The sequence below is a fragment of the Aquila chrysaetos genome, chromosome 20, assembly GCF_900496995.4.
Source record: "Aquila chrysaetos chrysaetos chromosome 20, bAquChr1.4, whole genome shotgun sequence".
Classification (NCBI taxonomy): domain Eukaryota; kingdom Metazoa; phylum Chordata; class Aves; order Accipitriformes; family Accipitridae; genus Aquila; species Aquila chrysaetos.
The window spans coordinates 1,108,823-1,122,892 of NC_044023.1; the positions used below are offsets into that span (position 1 = coordinate 1,108,823).

At 49.6% G+C, this 14,070-nt stretch overlaps 2 long non-coding RNA genes across 3 annotated transcripts; both read right to left on the bottom strand.

The window, feature by feature from the left end:
* Positions 1 to 361: 361 nt before the first annotated feature.
* Positions 362 to 5,528, bottom strand: LOC115353719. The gene is made up of 2 exons (XR_003927673.2): positions 3,820 to 5,528; positions 362 to 3,735 (listed from the first exon to the last, which is right to left on the bottom strand). It is a non-coding gene; the product is annotated as an uncharacterized LOC115353719 (long non-coding RNA).
* Positions 5,529 to 10,804: 5,276 nt separating this feature from the next.
* On the bottom strand, positions 10,805 to 13,637 carry LOC115353721. 2 transcript variants are annotated; one of them, XR_003927675.2, is made up of 4 exons: positions 13,218 to 13,637; positions 11,539 to 11,975; positions 10,936 to 11,006; positions 10,805 to 10,853 (listed from the first exon to the last, which is right to left on the bottom strand). It is a non-coding gene; the product is annotated as an uncharacterized LOC115353721 (long non-coding RNA). The 2 variants fall into 2 exon arrangements; XR_005930980.1 differs by having other exon boundaries at positions 10,812 to 11,006; positions 13,218 to 13,636.
* Positions 13,638 to 14,070: the final 433 nt, after the last annotated feature.

Below are 14,070 nucleotides of genomic sequence, written 5' to 3' on the forward strand. Positions count from 1 at the left end.
ATTGCCACCTACAAGAGAATCTATCTGCTTGCTAAGCGGAGGCTGTCCTTTGTTAAGTGTCCTTATCTACCGTCCATAGTTGGGCTCCTGTGTCAATGAAGAATGTTGTAAGGTAGCAATCGCTAATTGCCACCATCAGCTCCAGACCGGGAGCCTGAGCAGTGGGGGCAGCGGCCCCAAGGATCAAGCCCTGACCCTGGTTGCCTGCAGATTCGCAGTCTTGGTTCAGCCCTGATGGATTTGGGCATCTCCCCGGGCTCACACCCCTGACATGCGCTGGCTCCCATGTTGTACGGTGTCGCTCCACCTCCTCACGCAGACCCTGGAGAATGATCACGAATCACGAGGGAAACCCGACCAGTTGCTGCAAAGCGGGAGTTGGCAGCCCATTTAATGGACTCAGAGAGAGCCCTTTGCCTAACCACATCTTCCGTCACCTCTCGTGCTCAGCGGTGACTGAGGGTGCTCCCCAGCTTCCCCTCTCTGCTTTGGTCTTTTGCACAGAGACAGTCTGGGTCTTTTCTATCAGATTGACTTTAGCTGAGGTTCTCCCCTGCTTTTTATCCCCTGGGGCGTACAGTGGTAAAGAGCATAAGACAGACATGGACCTGCTGGAGTGGGTCCAGAGCAGGGCCACAAAGACGATGAGGGGGCTGGAGCAGGGGTCAGTAGCTCAGGTGTCTAAAGTTAGGTCACCTGCATGCTGTCAGCGAGTCTGTGACAAATGAGGGGGGAGAGGGGAAAAGACTCCAGTCCTGCTGTTCTCCCAGCAGGAAGATTGCATCAGCCCAAAAGTCGGTCTAGCCTCAGGTCCCGTGCCTGTGGGTGAAGCCCAGCATGGCACATAAGAGCAAGGCAAGCAGGGGATCGTTCCCCTGTGTGCTCTCCTGCGCCCCTGCGATCTACAGCACTGATTTTGTGAGCAGCGGAGGGGCCTGGTGACCTCTTGACTGGCACCCGGCAGCTCTCCAAACACTCTTTCCAGGCCAAGTGCAACACCCCTCGCGGAGCGGCTGCACCAACCTACGGCCCCGCGGGCTCTTCTTACCGGGAGAGCTCTCACGCACGCAGAGGAAGCCCTTGCTCAAGCACCACAGGGATAAACCCATCATCCATGCTTCTCGGGGAGAAGCGGCAAAACCCTCTCCCCCTCAGTACTTTTACACCTTGTTGGCAATAGTAGCTGTGATCTTCCGTGGGGCCTCCTTCTCCAGGCGCATATGCTGTGCTCCTTCTCCTGGTCACTTAAGATAAGGAATTGCGGCTTTGGAGAAGCGCGGTCCCACCCTCCATGGGGCACTCTCCTCTGGCCACACTGTCCTGTTCACAAGACTCCAGCATTTTTACAGAGGCCGTTTTCTCCACCAAAGTTCTTTAACAAATGTTTGAGACATTGACTGTAATTTGTCAGAGTGTCACACCACCCTGTGGCTCAAACAGTCACTGGACTTTGATTCTCATTCATATCATCTTTGTCTGTGGTAATTTTAGTATAGCGGACAGTAGGAGAAGAGAGACAGCTGAGGATAGTAAGCAGCTAATCATACATCTTACTGTGGCAAGGCCTGCTATTAAACGTGTAAATCCAATTAATATCGTAAGTCAAATATTTACAAGCCATTTTCCCCATCCCATCAGTCCCAAGGATCCCAAAATGGAATGTAGCCATGAGTTGGGACTCCAGCCATCAAACCAGTCAGCTAGTTGCATTGCGTGGAAGAGTTCCCCCGTCTGGTCAGCAATCTCCTTCATCTTTGCCCGGGCTTCTTCAACTGAGGTCGTGGCATTATGAATGGTAATACAACATTCAGATTCAGTCAAGTTTAACATACCACACACGCACCTTATTCTTTTAACAATAACATACCTAAGGCTAAACGATTCTGTAATGCCATTTTTGATACTTGTTGCACTTGCAGATTTAGTTCCCCAAAGACATATCGAGTCCAATCACTTAATACACGTACTTGCCAAGTTAGGTTTTCTAGCACCCACTGGTGCTGAACAATATACAGGATGGTGCAAAGAATGCTTCTAGCTCTAATGATACCTTCTGTCCCCAGGTATAATAATCGGGTTTTAGAATGCTTTGAATCCACTTCTGGGTGCTACTTGGGTCATCAAGTTCTAGTTTTTTTCCTGTGAATAGGTGGTGTGGTATATTCAAAGATTCGCCTGGGACACATAGTAGCAGTTCCCAAACCACACCGCAATCCAGCCCGTTTGATAACATTCAAGGGCGAGCACATTCTCCCATCTGAGCACCCCCAGACGGTCCCCTCAGGGGCGGCATACAAAGCGTTTTGACAAGTAGCTGCGTCTCCCCGGGGTATTTGATTATCCTCCCCCACCTGATGTCTTGGCAAGTGGTTAATGGGAATTCCACATTTTAGCCAGATATTAACATTACTGGTGATCTGATTACACTGGCTATCTCGGTTTCGGTATCCAAAATTAGGATATGTCCAACAGGTGCACATATCTCGAATTAAGGCTCTAACTTCCAAAGATCCACGTTTCAATGGGATTGCCAGCACCTGTGGTACAATCTATAATGGGGGTACAGTTTAACAAATGGGCATCATTGGCGTTGGGCGTGCCCACGACTTCTTTCTTTAATAAGTGAAGAGGTTGGTTTTTTAACATGTGTTTCACTAACCATCCCCAAGCAGTGTGGGCGTTATTCATTAAAAGATACTGTCCCTTCCCGTCAGGTATGTGAACACACCAAGCCGAATCCCATCTTACATTATATTGTAATTCAAAAGGGGTAATTTCCGGGGAAGCAGGCCAAAAGGGCACTAGATTACCAGATATATTGTGATAGGAAGGGCAGCCTGTTATTCTCCACCAGGACGGAGAAGGTGGGAATCGTCTGGAATAGGCTTCCTTGAATCCTGGAGGACACGGTGGGCTATGACTAACACCAATTTCGCGACCGACCTCCAATCTCCATCGCTTACAAGTTTTGTTTATTAAGTCAGGCCACCCCATGTCCCAAGGGATCTCACAGAAGGCTGCTTCATCTCGCCACCATCTGCTAGAGGAGGTATAATCACTTCAATATTGATACTCAAACGGAGCATCTACTAACCCTATAATGCCATTGCTCATATTATATTTTCCAATATTGAGCCTCATGGGTATCAAACCGAGTCTAATCCCCTGCTCTGCAAAAGTAGGAATCTGATTACAGATCCCCTGATCCGTTCTATTCCAGACATGTATGAATCCTTGTATCACTTCCCAAGCTAAATTGGAGGTCCTTTCTCCTTGTCCAGATGCACCAAAGGTAAGAAAGGCAAGGAGGGAGGAGTTCCAAACCATCTTTCCCTGCTGTACCATAAAAATACCACAAGCAAAATCAAACAAACAATACAGATAACAGCCCACTCATCAACTGAAAACATAAGTCCTGCCGTGGGCTTCTGATAACCTGCAAAATATATACAAAACTAAACAATGATTAGAGGGATGGGATTGAAGGAGATGTCAACCAGTGCTGCTAGTGGTTGGGATCCATCCGAGAGGCTGAGGTGACCCTCCAAAGTGCTCATGCAGCTTCGGTAAAACGACCTCATACAGGCCATGTGCAGGATGTGTTACTTATTATAGAGGCATACAAACTAGCCTTAAACTTCAAGCTCTCTTGACTGGAATTGCTCTGATTAAAGCATCCGTAGATCAGCAGAACATGCTCATTGTGCGTAAAAAGGCGAATAAGTTTACAGCGACCTCTTGCTCCTGCGTGGCTTCAGAGGAATGTTGCCTGAACTTTGTGGTGAAGGAACCACATCCTAATCAGGTAAAAAAAGCGACCTCTTGCTCTTACGTGGCGTAGGTGCCGCTGCAAGAACTCCAACGCGGTCTGCTGCCAAGCTCCCTATGTCCTCCCCGCAGCTGAGGAATCCTGAAAATTCAACACAGCATCGCTAGTCAGAAATACAAAAGTAACAAAGACATAAGCAAGCAACCAAGCAGCTATGGTCTTAGCGCTATAGCAGAGGGTTGGGGTTATATTGTGCATCTTAACTGATATGCTTGTTAGAATCCAGCTAGTGGGGTACAGAAAAAAAACCATATTCCCATCAGCCACTGAACATCGGAACAACTTTAATTCAGGACATGAAGGCCCACTTAGAAGGATGGGACAATCCATTGGGTATCGATACAATGCTCCTTCCCATGGGCATCTGTGGCCACCCAGGCATGAAAGTTAAGGGGGATCTTTAAGGTTAGGGGCACTTGCCCCACAGTGGGCAGTTCCACTAATACTGGTTGTCCAGCATAGTGGAGCAAGCGTACAGGGTCTTTGCTGCCTTTCGTCCCTGGAATGATAGAAGGAGGTGTGGGACAGAACACTAGGAGTTGGGGGCAACCATTTGCCCCCCACCGGCTATTGATTCGGTATACTGCTTCTGGTACTCGCGAGGCCCACCCTGGGTCATGGGGCCTCAGAGCTCGTTTTAGAAGTCCGTTCGTTCTCTCCACCACACCATTAGCTTGAGGGTAGTAAGGGGTGTGAAAAACCCACTGGATTTCCTCACCCTTAGCCCATTCTTGCACAACTCCAGCAGTGAAATGGCTCCCACTATCAGATGGAATTGACTGAGGCTTGGGTAAGCAGCTAAACCATACTTTAAGACTTTTCACTGTATTTTCTCCTGTTGCTCTGGATGCGGCTTCAGCTTGTGTTAGTCCCGATACTACCTCAACTCCTACTAACACATATCGTTTTCCCTCTGATACCCAAAAGGGGCCAATATAGTCAAATTACCACATTTGCCATAAACCTTTGTTTCTCCTTAAATGTAGGGGTTGCTCCTTTAAAGGGTTATATTTTTCCAAACGAACTCAACATTGACCACATGCAGAAATAAGTGTTACATAATTCTCAGGTAATGGCCCATCCTCTACTAATAGTCTCTTTGTACAGGTCTTTACTCCCTGAATGGCCACGCTTCACATGCAGCCACTCCAGAAGGTGTTCCCATTTCTCTGCTTCACCATTGATGGCAAGACTGGCTAGACATGTTAAGGAATCTACCTGGCTATTTAGGAGGTGAGCCGGGTTGTCTCCTGCCTGGTGTGCAGCAACCCAGCCTACCAAGAAAGATCTCTGCTTGGCGATATTCAGTATTTCTTCCCATTTGTCTCGTTGCCACACTGGCACTTGGTTTACTGCCCATTGGTTTTGTTCCCAAAACGGTAACCATTCAGTGCATCCTTTAAACACTGCGTAGGAGTCAGTATAAATGTGTACTGGTTCTGTTGTCTCAGCTTCCTTAATGACTACGCTCCACACAGCAACTAACTCCCCTACTTGGGCGCTACCCTCTCCCTCAGTTATTATACGCTCCCCTGAATCAATATGTAATGCTACTGCTCGATACTTCCATGTCTTGCCTTCCCTTTTTGTGGAAGCATCAGTGAACCACACGTTTGTTAAATGGGGCTTAAAATGAGGAGCCACTTTGATATATGATGGAGGGGGTTCTGTATCTGGGTGATCAGGAGGGGGATCCTGTATTTGGAGCATTTCGGGTGTTCCCTCCGCTATCTGTCCAGTGCGACAGTAGTGGTCTAACTGGGCATGCCACTTCCTTACTGTTTCTCCTTGAGCTACTCCTGTGGGGGAGGAGTTCCAGCCAATATTGGTTTCAGGATCTTAAAAGGGCCCTCGCAAGATGATGGGCTGCTGTCATATAATTCTCTCAGCTTCCTGTAAGGCTAGGTTAACCACAGAGTCCTTTCTCCCAAACTGAATACTGTTTTTCAGCATCCTTAAAGCTACGTGAGAAAAACCCTATAGGACGAGTAGGACTTTCAGGACCACGCTGCCACATATGCATAGATAATCCATGAACTGCAAAACCCCATTCTATGCGGAGCAGGTCTGTTGGATGTATCGGCCCTAGGGCCTGGTAAATCCCTGCTTCAAAAATTAATAATTTCAGAGCCTCTTCATGGACAGGTGTCCAGTCCCAAGCAGTTCTTTTACAGGTTAAATCATATAAAGGGCAAGCTATGATAGAGAAGTTGGGGATGTGTGTTCTCCAAAACACTAGCAAGCCTAGGGCATGCTGCAATTCTTTCTTATTTTCAGCCATTTTTACTTGTTTGAGGGTGGACAAGGTTTTGGGAAGTATACACACAGTCCCTCCTTTCCACCAGCTACCTAAAAATTTTACTTTAGGTGATGGGAGTTGCACCTTTTCGGCAGGAATTTGGAGCCCTAAATTCTCTAAGTGGCTAATGATTTCTCTCTGGGTTTGCCCCACCACAGTGGTGTCTGGTCCTCCAATTAGCACATCATCAATATATTGATATACTCTTACTCCATCTTCAGAAGTGATCTGATTTAGTTCCTGGGCCAATGCGTAGTGAGCAATGGTTGGTGAGTGGCAATAGCCTAGGGGAAGTTGTGTAAATGTATATTGTACACCTTCCAAGGTAAAGGCAAAGCAGTCCCTATCTGCTTCTTGCAAGGGAACCATAAAGAACATGTCTTTCACATCAGTGGTTGCTAAAATCTGGCGACCCTGTTCTTGTATGGTTGCAATTAATTCTGCTATATTGGGGACTGCAGCTGTTAATGGGCCAGTATTGGCGTTCAAGCATCGATAGTCAATTGTCAATCGCCACTTCCCATTTGCCTTGTGGACCAGCCATACTGGGGAATTATAGGGTGAGTGCATAGGAATAACTATCCCCTGTTCCCGTAACTCAGTTATCACTGAAGTGATCCCTTCCCTTGCTCCCAAAGGCAAAGCATAAGGTTTGACATTAACTATTTTTGAAGGTGGGAGAGTTGGTGCCGACTGCAAAAGCCTCATAGAGATTGCGGGACACCCAAATTTCCATTCTCTTCCCTTAGAGTCTACCCACAACCGGCCCTTTAAGAGGTCAAGTCCTAGAATATTGGTGGGTAGAGGACCTAGTATCATAGTAACCTCAACAGGGGACAAATCCCCTGGCACCCAGCATTTCACTTTAGCTGTCGGCTGCAGTTGGGAGCTTCCAAAAACGTCTGTGACCCATATCTGCTTCTTATCTGCAATTATTCCATTGCGGTTAGAAATATCTGCCCAAAGTGCTGACATCTGAGCACCATATCAACTAAAAAAGTTACTGGGGTCTTAAAGGGACCAAGGGGAAAAGTAATCAACAGGTCTCCTGTCTTATTCTCAGTGAGCCTCCTTAAAATAAACCCACTGGCCGTCCCCCCGCTCACTTACTGGGGATGGCCTGTCTAGTTTCCCGTCCTGCGGAAAGTCATACCTTCCTCTGGGGCAGTAGGTGTTTGGGGAGTGGGAGTTGCCAGCAACTGCGGATTTGTCCCCTTATAGCCTCAAATGTCTAACTTAGTATGGGGAGGCTCCTTGTTCTTGTCTTTCCACCCTAGGACCAACTTTTCTAGGACAGAGGTGGGCATGCCATCCATCACATCCCGGGGAATTCCCTTTTCTATCCCTTCTGCCCACAACAAGTTCTGCTGACCCCCATATGGCTCTTTGGTGTTTACAGTCTTAGATGGGGGAGGTCAGCCAAGTCCTTCTATTCGGCAGATAGCAGGCTTAGCCCTGCTTTCTTCCCTTGTGAGACCCATTCTCTGGCCATAGTTAATCAATTCCTTTGCCACTTCTTTTAAGAGACTGAATTGTTATCTTGAACCATTTGCCTCAAAGATTGTTAGGTGTGAGGGACTGGGCTGTCATCTCAAGGAACTGTGAACTGCTTATCTCGAGCCCTTTGTCTCCAAGATGGCCTGTTTAAGCAGGACACTCCTCTGTCCATAAGGACGATTACCAGGCCATTGAGGCATCCAGGAGAGGAAACAGGGCTGGAGCTGATAAGATACTGGTTTCTGGTGTCAATCATGCGAAGGTCGTGATAGACGAAACCTGCAGCACATGACATCATCGAAATATGCCCTATAAAAACCTGCAGAGACAAGCTGTGGCGGCCTTTTTCACCACCAAAAAATTGAAGATTGAGGACCAATGGGACGCCGCTGGATCCGTGGTGGTGACCGTCCTTGCAACTCCCACCACCGACTGCTTGCCTGAGGACCAACGGGACGGCACTGGATCCGTGGTGGTGACTATCCTAGCAATCCTATCCTGACTGCTTGCTTAATTTCTACCTTTTCTTCCATTCTATCCTATTGCCACCATTTTCCACTTTTGATAATAAAAGCTCTTTTGACTATACAGCATTTGACCTCGTTTGTGTCTTAATCTCGCTCTTGGGATCATACCGAAACCTTCCCCGACACTGGATCGGGACACTTCTCCCCAGGTCAGGGCCCCTCCTGCATTCCGCCTGCCTCCTCTAGGTGCCATCACATCACGTAATCTATCCTGCAGCTGGACAGCATATAGTTTCAAAAAATCTGGTAAACCTCGGATTAGAGGAGTCATTCTATCAGGAATGGCATTTAACAACATCGGAGAGGGCTACTGTGGCACTAATTGCCTATCATGCATTAATTGGAGACAAGCAGTTTTCTGTAAGCTCTCGGTTAACTCATTTATAGAAAGGGTGTCTATCCATGTTGGTTCTCCTCGTTCCATTTGGTCTATCCCCCCTGCCCAGTAAGCTGCCTGCTGCGTCAGAGACCATGGTTCCCTAGGATCATTGGTAGTTAGGAACACTCCAGGCCCCAAATATCCTTGGGCTTCATCTTCTGACAATAAAATCCAGTCGCCAGTGGTTAATGACACCCTCCACACATATTCTGTTTCGGTCTCCTTTGCTAGTCGGATATACTTTTCCTGAATTTTAGATAATTCAGTGGCAGAATATGGTATCGTCTTAATGGTCACGTGTGGTGCTCCGCCATTTTGGCCATTGTCTATGGTTTCTGTTTTAATTAATGGCCTCATTGCTATCCCCTCATCCTCAGGGTAAAAAACTTTTCTGGTACATTCTAACTCTTGATTTGGGTATAAAGAGTTTTGCTGTTTCACCTGAACTACCTCTAGACCTTCCATGTGTAAGTCTGGGTCGGATCTTTCGTCCGCCTTGGCTCGCAAAATTCTTTCCCAATCTAATGCATCAGACAAGGCGGCATGAAGCCGCTGCATTGTATTACGCTCAGGAGTTAACTGCTCTTGCAGGACTTCAACTAAATCCTGCAGAGACTGAATCTTCTCCTTATCTGCCTGCTCAGCTCTCATTGTTTCCTGTCTGTCTTCCTGGGCTGCTACGAGTGCGGTCCCTAAAACTGCACACACTACAGCCTTCCCTTTTCCCATGCAAAACCTGCCTTCTTTTGCTAGCTTCTCAATTCTTCCTACAATGGCTTTTGGGTCACGCCAGTGGTCTCGTGCCCAGGCTACTCCTTGTGGGGAAGGGTGGGCTTTATAGGCAATTAGCTTCTCTAAAACAGGGGAACAGTCAGACACAGATGCTTCCCGGGTCACCATGCCTGCCACTGCTCGGATCCCTCCTGACTTACTGTTGAGAGATCCTTCCCAGATCCTCCCCACCCATTCTCTGGGTGGAGGTCCGGTATCCCGTTAGAATCTCCCTTCCAACAAGGGAAATGCCGTAGAGGCAGTTAGCTTCTCTAAAACAGGGGAACAGTCAGACACAGACATTTCCCAGGTCTCTATGCCTGCCACTGCTCGGATCCCTCCTGACTTACTGCTGAGAGATTCTTCCCAGATCCTCCCTGCCCGTTCTCCGAGTGGAGGTCTGCTATCCCATTAGAAACTCCCTTCCAACAAGGGAAATCCTGTCCATGACGCCAATTAAAATGTCACATCCCAAAGTTGGAGCGACTCAGGTTTGTGGATTTCCTTTGTCAGAATTAAGGTGAAACGACACCAGGGAAGTTCAAACAACAATCAACATTTATGTAACCTAGCTAACCTTGCCCGAGTACTCGTGAACTTATCACTATGAACCTTGCAACATGTCATTAAGCCGCTGTTTGAAAAGACAAGGGAGGTGTAGAAAAAGAAATGGAAAAAGGAACACGGAACTGTATCAGAAGGAGAGCCCTCCCGTTGAGTCACGACGTTCAGAGCAGGCCCCCTTGCTTTCTGGACTCCTTCTCAAAGAGGAGCCCAGGGGCGGCTAGATCCACTCCTAGTCTCAGACTTGGTCAACGGTTTATTTTTAAAACGATGAGGTGTAGGGACTGTGGAAAAGAAAGAAGGAAAAGAGGGAGAGAGAGAAAGAGAGAAAGAAAGAGAAAGAAAAAAAGAAAGAGAAGAAAAGGCTTTCACCAGTCCTGGGTCCAGCATTTCCCCCGGAACCCAGCCGGGAAGCTGGATCACCTTCGCCTACAGGCACGGCTGCAAGGAAGCGCAGGACAGAACAGCTCCCGTGACACAGTTCAAGATACTTCTTCAGATCGGAGCGGCAGCGAGTGCAGTTCAAAGACGGGATTACTCCACGGCACTCATCTCTCCCTTCAACTCAGGAGCACGGTGCAAAGAGTTACCGCCTGCCTGCAGCAGCACCATGCTGGGGAAAAACGACCCACGCGCGGAGCTGCCAGGAGAAAGGACTCCCTGGAGCTCCCGCCAGCTCTAAACTCAACCCCAACAAGCCCGCTGGCTTGGCAGCCAGCACCAGGAGCAGCTCAGGCTGCGAGGGGCCGGCATAGACAGCTTCGCAAGGCAAAACGCCTAGGGGCACATCACCGAGCCCGACCGGATCCCTCTCTCCTCTTCTCTATGTCTGCGCATCGGCCACAGAAGGAGCAACTTGCATTTCACGTGGAAAGAAGACGGAAAGGTAAATGCTCCTTCCTCCCACTGACTTACCTCTGGGATTGCTCTCAGGCTCTAGGACAGGAGTAGACCAAGAAGTCAGGAAGCTGTTGACCTTGAGAGGATCTTAAGGAAAACTGCACAGGAATAAGCTCTTGCCACATGGTCAAGGTTGATTCTTTCAAGGAGAGGGACATTGAGAACTTACCTGCAGGATGCCCCAAGGGCTCCAAACCAACATCCAGCTGAGAAGCTAGATAACCATTGCCACCACCGCATCTAGAAGCAAGCACAGATGAGAAATGTTTCCATTGCACGTTGGGATCCGCTTGCGCCTTAGTGAAGTGCAGGCACTGGTAGGGGGTCAGGTCGGAGCCTGACGTAGGTGGAGATTGCCAAAGCTGCAGAGGGGCCTGGTGAGAGGAGGAGGACGAGGAGGTGGCGGGCAGGGGCCATGGCTCCCTGCACTCGCACCATGCCACTGCAGCTGCTGCAGTGAGGGCCGGGGGCTGAGCGGTCGGTGCTTATGTCTGGCACGTCACCGCAGGGCTCTGACCTCATGGTCCCGCTGTGGCCTCACGGCCAGGCCGAGAATGCGTGAGGATGGCTCTCGGGGTGCTTGTGGACAGCTGCTGGAGCACAGCGAGGGGAGCTGCCCCCCCGGGGAGGGGAGCACGTCACATCGGGCAGCTCTGTCCCCCCCTGGGCTGAGCCCACAGCTCTGCCCTGTTTTCCGGGCACTGTCACAGGGGCACCGGGGAGCTCACAATCTCCCAGAACAACAGGAGACCACAGCCGAGGCATTTCTGACCTCCTCGGGTGCTGTTACCAACAGCTCACGAGGCTCAAGCGTGAGTGATTTCAGTCTCGAGACAAGCGCGAGATCCCCTCCTGTGGGCACCTTCCAGTCTGGAGCCCAGTTGGGTGCCTGCGGGACACCAGGGCTGACGAGTCACTTCCGTTTTACGGCAAAGACGAAGGCTTTCCTTTTCCGTTTCTTCTTCCTGTGGACTTTGAGGGAATGCTTTCCGCCAGGCTCCTCAAAGAGCAAAGTCAACCTATAAAGCAGAAAAAATATTCCCTTACTTGGGCAGTCATCTTTCCGGGTAGTCATACCCCATCTTGTGACCTACAGTGGGAGTGCAGGAGCTACCAAGGCGGTTGTACCCGGCAGACACCCGACAACAGTTTCTCACCCTAAGACAGGCTGTAGCTTCTGTATTCATCACAAAATGAGTCAAACTTCACCTGAAAGTAAAGATTAAAAAGCAAGTTAGAAGCCGGCCAAATGTATTTGACAAAGTTTTACCTACACAAGGAGGAAAACTGCATTTGGGTTCCCCTTTTAGCTGTTGAGGCATCATGATTTAGTTTGTTCATCTGCCTTACCCAGACGGGCGTCAGGTCACTGTTTAATCTGTTCGTTGCTCTCATCGCCGAAAACAAGGCTCCACGTCCCCCTCTCGCATTTGCGATACAAATCGGTGCCTGTGAAGTAAGACATGACACCACACACAGAAGAACTTCATCAAACTCCACAAACTTTGACAAAATTGTTAAGAACTCACAACGCTTCCATTATTTCTAAAACTTCTCCAAAGACGACGACAGAAAAGCTTACTCACAGAGAAAGACTGACAAGAATGCTCTGTGCATACCCACATTTTTTTAAGGTTCTCTCTATCCCAATGATCTTGTGAAAATTAAGAGACACAGAAAACAGATCTGTCTTTGAAGTTTGTTTTTGAACTCAGCACTTCCCTCCCTGAGCTTGTATTAGTCCCGATAACTCGGATATTGCAGACACACTGACAACCTGAAGGACCACCTCTCCTCCTCAGAAAGACTCCAATGGGCCTTCGAGGCCCCGTGCACCCCCAAAGCATTAAAAAAAAAAGCCCAAACACCCAAACAATCAGGAACAGAACCAGAAAAGGTATTCTGATTAGGTAACAACACACTGACATAAGACTTCCAAGTCAGATTGCTTCTGAAGTAGAACAGGATAAAACCCAAAGGCAGAGAGAAAAGTACAGACAAACTTTGCCAAAAATACACAACTCACAATAGAGCATTGACAGCGAGCTAGAGGTTTATCTCACCCAACTGCAAAGTAACTTGAAAACAGGAGTCATTTACAGGGCTGGGGCCAGGGGTGGAGTGGGGGGGCAGCTGGTAGAAAAGCAACTCCTCTTCTTCTTCTTCCCAGCAAGGAGCAGGACAAACTCCTTACTTCAAGAGCTCACTGGGCTTGCAGGGAAGGATGAAGGAAGAGAAAGTGCTTCTGTGGTTGCTCCCCAAGTAAACCAGATTCTCATCTGCCAGAGAATGCTATCAGCAAAGCGATTAAAACTCCAGTTGTGTTGCTCATTCAACCCTCTACTTCAATAGACTACAAAAAGACTCCTGCAATGCTGAGAGGCTAACGAAAGCTCCAGAGAAAAACTGCATGTACATAATGCCTACTGATCTGCCACCGTTACTCCTTACCCCCTTCAGGAGAGCTTGCTGAAGACAGTGCACTGACTATGCTGGTTACCCTATTCTGGCTGCCGCTGGCATCTGTGACTTGCCTGGTGTCCTACTACTTGGCACCACACAACAGTCTGAACGGCTGCTCTTCAGAAGGAGGTTTGCATTACCCCTAGTCTCAGATCTTCTGACCGACTTCCAGTCTAAGCAGCTTGTGAGAAACAACACGGCAGCGGCCAGGAGGGCAATGGCCACAGGCCAGAGGGGGTCCAAAGCCCCTAAGGCACCAGGGCTAGTGGCCGTCCTGGAAAGCCGAGCCACCGCTGGCCCCGAGACTACAAACCAATGCCCGAGCGAGCGCGGGCCGGAGAACACGCACGCCGGCCTGGCAACGCACGGCCGGGCGCGTCGGGTCGGGCCGGCCCTGCCCTTTCTGAGGAGGAGAGGCGGGGGAAGGCCGCGCCTCGCTCAGCCCCGCCGACCACGGCCGCAGCGCTGCCGCCGGGGGCACCATTTCAAGCCTGCCACAGCCCCCAGACGCCTGAAGTAAATGGCGGAGGAGGCGGAGACCTTCGTCCCATCATCCAATCACAAGAGAGAGCCCCAGGTGCACTCGGCCCCAAAGCCAATGGGCGTGAGCAGCGGTGGATGACAGACGGATGGCCCCCTCCGCCCGGGGGCCAATGGGGCGGGTGCCGCGGGGCGAGCGGCGGTAGGAGCGGCCGCGGCTGCATCCGGGTCCTGGCGCGGCCGCGGGTCGCCCCGCGGCGGGTAACGGGTCGCGGCCATGGCCCCGCTGTGGTAATCCTCGTTGCTAGATTTACCGCTGCTGCTTTGCCTGTGCTCCTCTTTAATGGTGCTGCTTTGCGCA